This window comes from Haemaphysalis longicornis, unplaced genomic scaffold, assembly GCF_048455015.1.
Source record: "Haemaphysalis longicornis isolate Haplotype H1 unplaced genomic scaffold, Haemaphysalis longicornis Haplotype H1 scaffold_6, whole genome shotgun sequence".
NCBI lineage: Eukaryota > Metazoa > Arthropoda > Arachnida > Ixodida > Ixodidae > Haemaphysalis > Haemaphysalis longicornis.
In genome coordinates this window covers 174,612,930-174,624,441 of record NW_027526407.1, presented here as the reverse complement: position 1 = coordinate 174,624,441, position 11,512 = coordinate 174,612,930, and the positions used below count along the sequence as shown (strand labels likewise).

General features: G+C 39.5%; 1 long non-coding RNA gene across 1 annotated transcript in view; it reads left to right on the top strand.

Annotated features, from left to right (window-relative positions):
- Positions 1-493: 493 nt before the first annotated feature.
- LOC144142074 (uncharacterized) overlaps positions 494-11,512 on the top strand; it is a 31,051-nt gene continuing 20,032 nt past the window's right edge. The window contains exons 1-2 of the long non-coding RNA XR_013316813.1: positions 494-612; positions 5,009-5,160. This is a non-coding gene — a long non-coding RNA (uncharacterized LOC144142074). The remainder of the gene's footprint in view (positions 613-5,008; positions 5,161-11,512) is intronic.

Genomic DNA, 11,512 nt, shown 5'->3' with positions numbered 1-11,512 from the left:
TTTCTTAACTGAGAACTTGACACTTATGCACAGCTAGTCATCTGTGCAAATGGTGAACGCACCATTTTTTTAGCAGCTGGGTGAACGAACTGTCATTGACACACCCGACATATTCCTCTGTTTGTACGTTTTCCCGCACCAATACCTGGGCACCACATTTTGGGGGATTTTCGGGCGTTTTGTCTCCTGTAACCATTACACCATTACCCGCTTTTCAACGCACTAGTGTAAGTTACGTGAATGTTTTGAATAAACAAGGAATCTTCACAGATGTCATGTCACAACCAGTGTCAACAATTCACGAAGATCATAATTTAGAAAATCTCTTTGTTCAGCGTACCCATTGTTTTACTGGGTGGGTTATAATGCAATGTACTGTTTCCAGAGGAAGAGTTTATTGGACATTTTTTTGCAGCTGCACCGCAACGAAGCAGCGGCGACGTTGCTTCTTGCCTTATAAAACCATGAAACGCACCGTGATAAGGAAGCCAGAAAACGGGTCATTTCACAATGCGCTATATCATACAAATCAGCCTACTTTTCATGCTATTAGCAGTTTCTTATGGACGTAACAAGTTTTTACGGTGGTTTCAAAGAGGTACCATTCAAGAGGTGTGTAAACACTGCCAATTTATTTCCACTCTTTTATTTATTCTTCTAAATCAAAGCGACAAATTAAAGTAAGTGTATTATCATCATACTGAAAGGGTAATAAGGGTGCTTTGCATTTCTCTCTGCATATTTTGATAAATATGCTAGACTTGTCGCAATACTTCGACATTTTTGCGTTTTCATTGGACGCAAATAATCCACAGAACGCCGGACAATCTAAAAACGTAATGGTTACTTTTAGTAAAATGTCTTATCTGCCAACAGCCGGAAAAAATGTGATTGTGAAGAACAGGAAGCACATACTCATTACAAAACATTCCTTCGGTGATAGGATGTTGCAATATATTGTTGTGGACTACACGTGGCGTGGAATTTTCAAATGATTCAAGTTTAAAAAAAGAACAAAACGGCATCGCTGTTTTAAACAATATTTATCATTTTTCGACCCGTGTCCCCCTATCCCTCTGCATGAGTTGCTACATCGCCGTACATGTGATCTGTCGCTGTTCGCAAAGAGGCCGTGTGTGCTCGCAGAATAATGCGTAATGTCGGATATATTCCTTGTATAAAGCAGTTATATATTTTAGCGCACTCTTTATTATACAGGCGATTGGGGATCTGGAGGGAGAACAAAGCTCGGTAACCACGCGTTGTGGCACGACCTTGATAGTATTATACCAAAAAACACGAATTTGCATCTGAAGCGAAAACCTTAAAGGATTACATACAAAAAACATTCAACCCATAAAATCGCAAAACTGGATTCGCATTGTGCGCAACAAAATCTTTTTGGGTAATAACAACCATGTTGTCAATTTTAAAACAACCCGTGTTATCATAACGACTAAGAACTGAAAAAATACGTGCCGACAGCGTAAAAGAAAGAAGAATTGGTTCGGGTTTACTTATCACCTGTGATTGTGTAGGGCTTTACTGATTGGATGTTCAGAAGAGCTATAATACTACTAATGCTGCGCAATTTGCAGTTGTTTTAAATGCTGTTAAAAATATTAGCTCATTTATTCTGGCAACTGCTTCGCAAAATTATCATGACAACAAAGCACTTGTTATGGACTGTGAATGTGAAAGCATGAATATATTGCTGAAGGCCTGAGACGCTTTTCTGCTCAACTTTGTCGAACGGCTTTACCATATTGCGGCTGCAGACGCTTTGCTTTGTATATCGGAAGCAAGCGGCCCCCAGAAAAGGAGGGAAGATGTACGACGGACACAGTGCTGCCATGCGTCTTTAGTCTTTCCACGAAATATTTGCGCAAAGAAGGGGAGAAACAGACAAAGTGAGTACGGACACACAGGGCGCAAATTTCTAACCACATTTTATTCGTCCTGACTTTTTCCGTGTCTCCCATTTCTTGCGCAATTATTTGGTATTTTGATGGAATACAACGCGCCCAGAATGCAACTTTTATCGTTATTCTTGTAACCATTGTTTTTGTGCGCGGCTGTTTTACGATATTACGGTTTAGCAGCTCACCAAGACTGCAATCTTGGTTGTTCGCCTTGAAAACAACCCCAACTTTTTCAATCACCTCACTCGGTCTCTTAGGCGTCATGCCGCCTCTCACTTATGCTAACATTTATTGAGAGATTTGCGACGACAAAAAATTTCACTGTTTCCTATTACCCTGTCTTTGTTAGGCGCAGAGAGGCTAGGTCATTTAGGCTTTCGCTAAATACATGATGCTAATAGAACGGCTGCCTCTTTTTATGCGTAATATACCCTCAATTTAGCTGAGCCGTTGTAGTCCCGCTCGTTTCAGGCGTAAACCAAAAGTACTCAGCTTGTCACAGAAACAGATTTATATCAAATAAAACACACATGAAATATTAGCCCTAAATACGAACGCTTTATGGAACAAAACCAATTTCTTCAGCTTGATCAGATTTGATCCCATTCATGAGATCAGCACCTTCTTTGGGTTTTCTATCGTCATGTCTATTTATAAGAGATAATAATAAACCGTGAGAACAAAGTTCGAAATTCCGAGTGAGTAATTTTCGCATGCAACGTTTAATACGTATTCCTTTGTGAAATAGGCTTCGTGTTTTCCAAAAGTTTAATTTGCTTTCGATTAGAGAAATGTGGCGTTATACCTTCACAATAACAGTCAGAGGTTTCGCTCCAAATAGAGTTTTAATGAATCGAATTATCAGAAGCAACATTCGATATTTTCTGGGTCATTTAAAACTGATTGTCCTACCTTCACACGCAAACTATGTAAAGACATCTCTGGGCTAGAATTTCCGGATTTTTCATTTGGCAATATGACTGCCTGAAAAAATGTTAGATTTTGGGTATCAATTTTTTTACATCAGGAAAAAAAATACAATTCGAAGGCCACTTTGGAGGTCGATTTATGGTCTGAATTTCTCAAGCATTCTTCCTAACAAAAAGCCTCCAAGGGAACTCGTTACGATTATATATAACCAACCGTTTTGGGTGTAATATATATTTGATTTAGCTTTCATAATAAATGCGCAAATCGGAAGCAGCACAGTTTTCAAGGTTTTTGTTTTGCATTTGAGTAGGAACAAAAGCTATGTGACATAGGTATTCATGTGTTTATTACTTCGAAACAAACAAAAGTACACCACTCTTTTTAGTTATTCAGTAAACCACTGCAAAAGTTAAAATTCTCAGTATGGGTACTCTTGCAGAACATTTTGAAGGGAACATTTTCTCCTAAAACATTTAAACTCCACTGTATACTCGGGAAAAGGGAGAACTCTGACTTTTCTAACACCAAAACGTTGTCTCTGGAAAGCTTGTAATTTTTTTCCGAACCAAGAACCTGACTCTCCCCAAAAACACGCAAGAAGAATCTCCTTTGTTTGCCATCTTTCAGCTCCAGAATTTTTACTGCGGGCAATTTTATGCAGACAATCACGCCAGCTTCATTACGTAGAGACGCAATGAAATCGGCGTTGTGACGCACAAGAGCGCACAGAACCAGTTTCTCACAAAATCAAAAAATGCAGGCAAAACACTATTGATAACTCGTCCGTAAAAGGCACATTACGTGCGCTCCGGGAGATAAAGCAAATTTTTTTTAAAGCAGCAGCTGTGGGCTGAGCGGTAAGTAGCATAACATTTGTGTTTGACTAGTATTGAGAAAACCACGTTCAAAAACTATTTATTTGCGCTTTAGATATAACGCAAATTTTGTCGGTTAGGATCCGGAATATTTCAGCATCATTCCGAGGCGCTTATCGCCAAAGTACCAATTTATCTTATGAAGAATTTGTCCCTATAACCTATTCAGAGTTGTTTAGCCTTTCACAAAACTAGGCAGCAGTTGTGATAATATATGAGCTGGCTCCTCCATAGGTGCAAAATATGAAACACACCGTTCTTTTTCCTCAAGCATACCTTTTAACAATGAAAATGCGGTGTTAAATAAGTAAAATGGCGGTAGCGAGAACCAGACCTACCAGGTCAGTATAAAGTCTCATATATTTACCAAGAGAGGCCAGCACTTCGCCTAGGGAGCAGCAAAAGTATACAAGTATGTATGACATTAACTGCGCTCAGTGGAAGGATAAGCCTGGGTAAAGTTAATAGCCAACGGCGGGCTGGCATAGGGTGTGTTGCCAAATCATCACTCCGTCACAGTTGAATCTTTGGGTAACAGCAGCTACACTATGTTCCAGAGTGAATTTCTGTAGACGGAAAGAGTGAACTTTCCTGGAAGTAGAAATCGTTACTAGTTGGTTTTTGCTAAGTTCCAACCAGAAGAAGTAAATGTCCAATGTAGACATTGGACGAAAATCTGCCTTGTAAGGAAGTTACATATGGGAATATTAATTAGCCCTTCCGTCTTATTATATACGGTATGCAGAATCCGACGTTTCAGGGCAGGCATGGCTAAAGCTTCAGGGGTGGCTGGGGCCACACTTCAACGACATTAACTGCTTTTCATCGCCGTTGGCTTGCCGCAATGCTTCGTGCTGCGGGAAATGATAGATCGTTTGACATAAAAACAAGTGCAAATATTTAATACCAGCTCTATGTTGCCATTAGCCGAATAAACTCTTCAGCATTGACGACGTGCCGAACCTAATCTGGCACAATATTTTAAAACACTCATGTAGAAGCTTTTCTCACCCAGCAAAGCCAACTCGGAAACCTTATATACGTAGAAGGTAATTCATCGTAATTGTAACACTTTTTCTGTTGTCTACGCACACGAATATTACCAGGAATATTTTGGTAATCCTGCAAAATGTTTTCAGGAACAGGTGATGACAAATGTGTATGAAACAAATAAAACCACCGGGTGGCCAAAGAATTGAAACATTTAAACGGAAAATGAATAAAAACAAAGTTTATTTTAGTTTTTAGAGATTTTTAACAATTCTTACAATTTGGTTTCAGTTCATGTCGCAAGGATCAAGAATCTGGTTTTCTTTTACGTCGGAAAAGTCCGGACAATCAATGTGCATTCGTGACAATGTTGATAACTCCACAAAAAACGGAGTTGCTTTTTTTCGAACCTATGTCAACCGGAGCAACTTATACGATCAGGAGTAAGTGCAAAAAGAATTTCTTCCTGTATTTCAACTTTAAGCATTAAGTGATTTGGGAGATGCCGTCATTGCCTTATTTTTAAAACGGTCTAGCCGAATTATTATCAAAAGTATTTATTTCAAATCAATGTGAATATTTCTCGGCACTTTGTTTTTTGCAACAGGGCCTTCTGCAAACATGCGGCAACCAAATTTATTGTGAATAATATTAAGAGCTGAGGTACTTCTGTTGGTTTAAATTTTTGGAAATAACCACGTTTGAAACAATAAACGAATAAAAAAATCTATCACATAAAAGATTGAGGCCTGTTGAAAATTTAGGTGTATCTGCATATACACTTGGAACAGTTCGATGATCACCTTGTTAGGACTGGCTCTTACCTCTTGAACAACAAATCGGTTAGTTGGAGAGATGTAGGGTATGTGAAATACTCGAAAAATAAAGTTATCAGTGCATTCTAATGCGATAAATTTACTGTGAATAGCACTGAACCGAATGTGTTCCTCCTGAGTCTGCCTATATTTCTCTAGAAAAGATGCCTGTGACTTTTTACCACGGCATTTCAAACATAGATGTTCATGTACTCTCAGCAGAACACAGACTAAACAATTTGAAGCCCCACTCGTCAGAGCAGGAGCAGCATTCACTCAAAGGTGTATGAACCATTGCAGAAATATTTTCGAAAAAACTAAACACATTCAGTTAAAATGCGCACTTTGCCTTCAGCAGTATGAAATTCTCTAGGTAGTGCCACATCCGTTAGTGAAATGTCCGGTGTCACGATGGAGCATAAAATATAAGTATAAAAAGGAATTCGAGATTCGAATAAACCATCAATTTATTGTGATTGTATATCTTGTGAACCGATTCTTGAAATTGGCGTGAAAATGTACACCAAACTCTGACCCACACTGTTTCATACAGCACAAGTTTATTTTCCAGATTTAGTCAGTGCACACTCTTGCTGAAGTTAATTGTACAAGCGCGCAAGCTTTGAAAACGGGACGTACATAGAAGTTGCAGAGATGAGTGGAAGCGGGCTGCCTACTCCGCTCATTACAGGTTTCTGGTTCGACGGCGTTGCTTTATTGAAGTACGCGAACGAAAGCATGGTGATGATTAAAGCTGGTGTCAGTTGTTCCAAAAAGAACACAGCAATCTTTTAGACTTCATGACAGATTTATGTTACATCAATACGAGGTAGTATAAAAATGTGTGGCTGCTGTGATGGTAAACGTCTACACACATCAACCGCGTATTAGAAATTTTATTTTATAGCCCCGCTGTATTTCCTTTGTTTGCCTTGGTAAGCTTGCAGACGTTTGGCATGGAAAGGTTACAGACAGGTAAGGCAACTTGGTTTATCTCCCTAGTAAAGTGGGTTGAAAGGTTGGACATCAATGCACAACAGATTCATGTCGGACAATATTTGGGTGACCAACACTAGAAATGTTTTGCGCAGCCTCTTGTGAAAACCACCTTGGTAAGTGTGGCGGCTAAAATCACCAAAGGTTTTTTAGATTGCTGCATAGGTATTGCCTTTGGTAGTCTATTTCAACATAAAATATCCGCAAAAATCTTAGAATTGTCTCGTACTGCATACCATGCTCTTGCCACTTGTCTTGAGTTCGAGTTCGTTACAGCCGATATGTATGGGTTCTGTAAATTCTGCCTAACTATGATCTCTAGTTACATTATATTCATCATAAAAGGTGTTCCTTTGGTCAAACCTTCATCTTTGTTGAAATTCAAACAGTTCCAGGGTTCACGAGCTAGCAGTTTCTTTTCTGCTTTTCCTGATTTTTTGTTTTTGCATAATTCAGCCCGACAAATATTTTTAATTATGGTATTATGAGGATTAAAGTGTTAGTCCACCAAATCCCCACTTATGTGGAAATGCATGGTGCTCAAGGTTAGCATTTTACCTTTTTTGGTTTTTCCGAAATTGTATTCTGCCTATTACCTCCATTTACGCTATCATAAAAATAAAAAGGGTTAGTTCTGATATATCTGAATTTTTTTGGACAGCCAGGGCTTTACATCCTTGGTGATTTTCTCCATTCTTAATACTTTTCTTATTTAGCTTTTTTAATTTTCCAGATGACCATTTATTTTCAATATTGCTATTATAAGCACACAAGATGTCACATCTGCCAAATCCGCTATTTTGTGTTATTGCAAAACGTTTCCAGTTTCGCCAATTTTACTAATATTTTTTCTATTTTTATTACATTCTGGTTTCCGCAAATTCTAACCTAAAAATTTTCTCCAACAACGGTACAATAACAATTAAAGGTGTGACCTCTACCAAACCTACCTTTTTGTGGAAATTCTTGGTGCTGTGAGCTTTCCCCTTTTTATTATTTTTTTCTCCAATTCGTCTCAAGCAATTATCCTCTTGGTCGCTATTATAACAATTGAAGGTGTAACTTCAACCAAACCTGAAAGTGTCTGGAAACGCAGGGAGAAATGCAGTTCGCTCTTTTCGCCAGTTTCTGATTTTTTTTTTGTTTTTCGAAATTTTGTTCTGCCAATTTTTTTTTTACGCTGTAATAATGATTGGAGGTGTTACTTCGGCAAAATCCTCGTTTTTGTGGAAATACAGCGCGTTACACGGCCTTCGCTATTGTATTCTGCAAAACATACTACTGCCTTAAAATGCTCTCAAAAAGGTCTAATCACACAACAGGAGTACCGCTGGTCGATTTGGCGGAGTCTTTGAACCTGGCAGTTGTTAGGTCTTGGTTTCAAGATGTTCCAGTATTGCTCAAAATCCGGCGCAGCAATATGAACAAAAAGAAATGCTGGTTGACGAAGTGTGGTAGTAAGCAGAAGAGAAGCAAGGAGCCGACAAGCAAGTGTGGTGAGGTGCATGTAGGTGATTGACTGCACGTAGTGATCATGCAAGCCCTAATGTTCAGTTGTTCTATTTGGCCCCATTGGTGTGCTATATGCGACATCACTGTCCGGTCTACTGATAATGTGGCTTTGAAATAGCTACCCCGCACCCATCACAATTGTATTGTTTTCTTCTTAGAAGGCCGCTGCTATTGCTGGAATGGAAGATCTCAAGTTTTTCTGTTTCCACATTCTTCGCATCTTTATTTCCAAGCATTTTGTGGGGTCTGTGCCCGAACTTTTGAATCTTTTTTCCCATGTGGGGGTGGGGTAAGGCGAAGGACCTTTTTTTTCCCAGAAAAGATTCTGGCCTGAGGTGGCTTACGATGGCTTGTGATAGCACGGTTCTAACAATAATACGTCTCAAGTCTGGGAAGAGAATGGCAAGGTTTATATTTTTATTGTGTATCAAAGCCTACCGTGAAAACAGGAGTTTTTTTTTAACTGAACAAGGTTCTCAACATCTTTCTTAGTACTGTAATGTTCATTTCTAGAGGTATGGACTATCTGTACCCAGTATTGTCGTAACTTTCAAAAACTACAAAGCCATCTACTTGATAAAAAAGTTTGTCTACACAATTGTGGCTCTCGTATGGTGCACGGATGCGCAAAACGGTGGTGTCTACGTTTTCCAAGCGAAGCTAGTTTACTACATGCACAAAGCCTCATATTGAATCATTTCTGGTGGGGTATATTTTTGTAGATCCGCGGAGGTCAAGCTACCGCACTGTGCGGTTGCGAATTGAAAGCCTCTCCACGATCGTTTTTTCAACTAGAGGAGGTGTGACAGACGTTGGTCAGAATCAAAGTAATGGCCTGCCCCTTCGTAGAAATTCAAAAAAATGCTCTGTACATCGCGGACTGCGGCAAATAGCACCAGAACTTGTGTGTTGCGGTGCATCTGTGTACATGTTTGTAACCTGCTATGGGCACTGAAATTCCGTATAGTGTTTTCAACAAACTCGGCACAATATTCAGCCGAAATTGTCAAAACTGGAGATATATATTTTTTCAGCCGAAGCTTGTTTGGTTTGGTAGGTCTGAAAGGTCATTTAAAAGAAGGCAGAAAGCAGCCCAATCAAGATTTGTTACAAATTTGAACGTCCCAGTAGCGTAGTTCATAAGCCACGTTATTACATTGTACTTAGTAGATTTCGCCACAAAAACATACACTAGCGTTAAAAATCAAGACATATGAAAACTACTACTAGTCTAGTGTATTATTAATTCACTCCTGTTTTTGTGTGATCGTGAGAATAAATGAACGTGTGGAATGAAAAAAGTCAGCTCTAATAGCACCCGTTTGTCTTCACTTTTCAAAGCCTGTCTCCTTTTGTCTCGCAATTATCGTTTATCTTTGACACTGGGCAAGAATAGAAAAGGCGCATAGGATATTAACATTGTTTACCTGAGAAACGCAATACTTTTTTGGCATACAGCCGCTCGGTTTAGAGATTGCATTTCCATACCCTGCTTGCTTCAGCGAGAATGGCACCCAAGCCACTTTACCTAGTTGGCTGTGTTGAACCTCGAAAATTCGCTCGCATATGCAAGCCCTGTTGGAGCTTTGGATCAAAGAAGAAAAATTTCTTTTGCTCTTGTTGCTAGCCTAAATAAAAGTATTCATTTGTCAATGCGGGAGTTTCTTTAATCATATTTTGATGCTTTAAACAAAGCCCGCGCAGTAGGCCCACTGTCAGTGGTATAATTGCAAGAAATATTTCATATTTATTCTAGAAGAGTAGGTTACGGCGACCGCTTGTGAGGTCAAGGAAAATTGTGTCGTGGGTTATGATGTAGCCAGAACTTCAGTTCTTCATACGGAGACGGCTATTTTGAAAGAAACACTTTGCTCCCGATGTTGGAATTTTCTGTAACGCAGTCGTGACCCTTGCTTGGTAGACTATTTTTAAATTATATTTGTCGTATGAATAAAAAAACGTGCACAAAACGAAGAAACGGCCTTCCAGAGGTATTTAGATTCATACTTACGGTGTCAGGAGAATTTCAATGTCACAAATGTTTTGCCAGAACGTGACAGCATGGTCGCATTCGTTTAAGAAGAGGTGTACTATGATGCTCATATCATAATACACCTGCCCTCAAAAGGACACGACCATGTTGTCGAAACCTGCGGCCTTATCAGTTTAGCCCACATACCAGGAATTAAAACTTATGTTTCAGCTCTGGTTCTTCATTGCAAGTCGAAAGCAGCACCAGATTTAGCTCGTATGTAAGATCCCGTAATTTGTAAATCTCTTTTTACATTATTTGTCTTTTTTATTGTTTTATAAAACTTTCAGTTCTTCATGTCAGACAAAATTGATCGAACCTTTGCATGACGCAGGAAGGGTGCGTCTGTTTTGGGTATCTTTTTTTCGCCAGAACTGAACGCACATCTGTATACTACCCCTTTTCTTCACGGGCGAAATAGGTATCCTTGGTAAATAACACAGCCCTATTGATGTCGTCATAGAACACGCCAGGATATCAGTATTGTGTGTATTGCTTGTGTACGGAGGAGTGATAAAATTAATGTAGTTTAGGTCGCATAATATTGAACTGCTGCTTTTTTCTACAGATTGCCCTGTTGGTGCCATTAAACATTCCAATGCGAACATTATGTAGATTGCCTAAGTGTCGGCGACAACGATCACACTACTCTCTTTCTGCTTTACTGAGAAAAAACGCGATACCTGTGTATTTTTATATATTTTTGATTTTGCTCCTTGGTACAACTGATGATCAAAATGAACATTTTCTTCGCTTGTACAGCCGAATGCGTCTTCAGACCTGTATACCACGATTTATAAGCGAAATATTGTAGCTTGCTGTAAAAAGACAGCAGCAGGGGTGGTTGTCTTTTCACTGTTTGCAAAGTTTATCTGGGCGGCACAAAGGCGCAGGGGATTTAGTTGTCACCAGAAATCTATAGAGAAGTAAATTTGCATTTTAACAAAGTGGCAGAGAAAGTTAACAACTCGGCCTGCCAATATTGTCGGGATCTGTGCATTCACAAGCTCGGCCTGCAAATAAATTGTGGAGATCTTTGTATTCATAAGATTGGTTCGAAATTTAGATGGCTGAAGCTGATGCGGGAAAGAAGGCTAGTCGTTACTCGTTTTCGTGCGTAGCAGTTCCCTACTTGCAAGATGATTTCGCAAAAACGAATGCACTTCATAGGGCCCGATGAGCTCATGGCCCCAAGCTCTCATGCAAGGTACCTGCTCATCACCAGTAGTGGGTTAAACGTCTGTCAATACCACGCCTTCAGGGTTTAGCGACTTGGAAAGCGCTGCAGACGCGCTCATTCTTGCTTGGGGTGTTTGGGTGTGTTGTACTTTGGCTTGTGCACGTGGACTGTTCATAGCTTCGTAAAGCCACCATCGGCATGAATCGCTAGGTTTTGTCAAACAAAAAGAATTTAGAAAAGAAATAAAAATGGCATGTTCG